This window comes from Otolemur garnettii, unplaced genomic scaffold (assembly GCF_000181295.1).
Source record: "Otolemur garnettii isolate 467f Iridium unplaced genomic scaffold, OtoGar3 scaffold00116, whole genome shotgun sequence".
In the NCBI taxonomy this organism is placed as follows: domain Eukaryota; kingdom Metazoa; phylum Chordata; class Mammalia; order Primates; family Galagidae; genus Otolemur; species Otolemur garnettii.
In genome coordinates, this window is record NW_003852511.1 from 5001892 (window position 1) to 5004624 (window position 2733).

The 2733-nt window shown below is 50.2% G+C and overlaps 1 protein-coding gene across 1 annotated transcript in view; it reads left to right on the top strand.

The window, feature by feature from the left end:
• The window catches only part of GPR137B (G protein-coupled receptor 137B), a 52227-nt gene that overhangs the window by 21912 nt on the left and 27582 nt on the right, over positions 1-2733 (top strand). The gene's annotated exons all lie outside the window — the stretch shown is intronic.

The following is a 2733-nucleotide window of genomic DNA, read 5'->3' on the forward strand; positions in this document are numbered from 1 at the left end:
CGGTCTAGATTTGGACCCACCAGCTCTGGTGTGTGTGGTGGCACTTTAGCTGCTTGAACTACAGGTGCTGAGCCATATGGTGTAAACTCTTAACCTCCTACCTACTTCCAAAAAAGGATTTTAGGACAGGGACAAGACTGATGTCAGAAACCAAATAATTCTTCCAGGAGATTGGAAGGCTGACCTGTGAAGCCCTGAGGAGGTTATAAGGGCTGAGGTGTGACCTTACAATCTGCAGGATACCTGTGCTCCCTAACCCCTGCCCCAGATAATGACTGTTATGGCTGAGTGCCCGATATTGGCCGCACATTAGGGGAGTTTGAGGTGGGGGTGTGTGTATGTAAAGGATGGGTAGGGAGGGAGCTTTTCAAATATGAATTCTTAGGCCCCACCCTGGACCCACTGGATTGGAATCTCTGCCAGGCTGGAGGCAGGCAAGCTGGGATTTGTGATTTTCACAAGTTCTCTGAGTAATTCTTTTGCACATGAAAGTCCAAAAACTACTATGGAAGGTCCTCAGAGGAGTGTTCTCTACAAGGTTCCCGGGGAGAAGCAGCTTCTCCCACCGCACTTGCTTTCTGGGAGCTGCCCACAGAGTCACTCATGGTACCGGCAAGCTCCTGAGATCCGCTGCTCCTGGGGTTGCTTTCAAATTCTTCCTCTAGTCCAGCAAGCAGGTCTCTTCCCTGCCTTCTCCTCTGACAAGGGGCAGCTGTGTCTGACCCCTCCGTGTGCCCCATGGGTCTCAGAGGTATCTGTCCCCTTCCCCTGACCACAAGCAAAGCTCATACTCCCCACGCGGCAGTCTGTTGATTCCACTTCCGGCAGTGTTCCTGTCCCTCGGACAGACCTCTGCATGGCCACATGGCCAGAGCGGATCCTGACAGGAGAGCTGCCTACAGGGAGCTGAGGACAGGGTAACAAATGTACTGGGAGGGTGACAAACTTCCCGGGAGGAAAGGCCCAGAGGTCAAGGGCGTGTTTAGGAACTCCAGGGAGAATGGTTTGCTTGGGGGCTCAAATGACCCTCCTGCTTCAGCCTCCTAAGTAGCTGGGGTGACAGGTACCCACCACCATGACAGCTTTTCAGACATGGTCTTTCAAGTGTCAGAACACCCACGTGTCAACAAGTTTAGACCCTTAGGCCAACATCTCTCCATCCCCCCACCCACCTCCTCCAGCCCTGGAGATCACAGTTCTACAGTTTGACTTCAACTTTTTCAGATTCCACCTGTAAGTGAGATCACTGCTATTGCCCTTCTGTGCCTGGCTTATTTCTTCAAGCAGGGTCCTCCAGGGTCATCCATGCTAAGTCCCAGGGACCCGCCCTACAGTGTGGTGACCACAATGAGGAACACTGTATTGTGTACTTGACATTGGCCAAGGGAGCAGACCGTACAGGTTCTCACCACACAAAAAAAGGCAGGGCGGGTAAGATATGCTCATTTGCTTGAATGTGGGAACCGTTTCACTAGGCATTCTTTTTTATTTTTATTTTTTTTGGAGACAGAGTCTCACTTTGTTGCCCTCTGGTAGAGTACATTTGCATCACAGCAACCTCCAACTCTTGGGCTTAGATGATTCTCTTGCCTCAGCCTCCCAAGTAGCTGGGGACTACAGGCAGCCACCACAACACCCGGCTATTTTTGTTGTTGTTGCAGTTTGACCAGGGCTGGGTTCGAACCTGCCACCCTTGGTGTATGGGGCCAGCGCCCTACCCACTGAGCACAGGCACTGTCCTTCACTATGTAGTCTTATATCAAGACATCGCACTGCACATTTTGAATATGCACAATTTTTATTTATCAATTACACCTCAATAAAGCTGTCCCTGTGCCCCACTATTTATTGCACACCCTTTCTTTCCTTCTCCTGCTGTTCCCCCCCCCACTTTAATTAATTTATGATTGGTTGATTGAAGTAAGGTCCTGCTCTATCACCTGTGCTGAAGTGTGGTATTGTGATCATAACTCACCGCAGCCTCAAATGCCTAGGCTCAAATGACTCTCCTGCCTCAGCCTCCTGAGTAGCTGGGGTGACAGGTACCCACCACTATGATCAGCTAATTTTAAGATTTTTGTAGGGATGGGATCTTGCTGTGTTACCCAGGCCGGTCCCCTAGCCTCAGGTGATCCTCCCACCGCAACCTCCCAGAGCACTGAGATCGTAGGTGTGAGCACCTGGCCGACTACTTACCGTCAGTTGTTTGCCTTCTCAAAGGCCCGGCAGACCACCATCCTGCTCGCTGTGCTTGGGGAGGCTGCAGGTGTCCTAACGACCTGGACAAATTCCCGTCTGCAGTCTTTCTCTTACAAAAAACAGTCCAGATAGATAATAGTCCAGCGTTGTTTATAATTTTAAATGGACTACAGAGTTTGAGGCCTGGGGACACTTGAGAGGTTGGATGATTAAGTTTGCAGACTCGTCCTAGAAAAAGCGCTGCAGAGCTCATTGCTGAGTATCCCTGCGGTCACCTTCGAAGGACTGCCCTTGGCCATCTGGTGACTGACTGCAGCGGTACTGGGCAGTGAGATGCAGCACTTTCTCTAGGATGAGTTTGTGAATTTAATTGTCCAACCTCATATACTCAACAATATTTGGTGCCAGCAGAAATCCTAGTAAAGAGGGTGGACTATTGATCTTAAATAAGAAACTTTTTTTTTGAGACAGAGCCTCAAGCTGTCACCCTGGGTAGAGTGCTGTGGCATCACAGCTCATAGCAACCTCCAACTC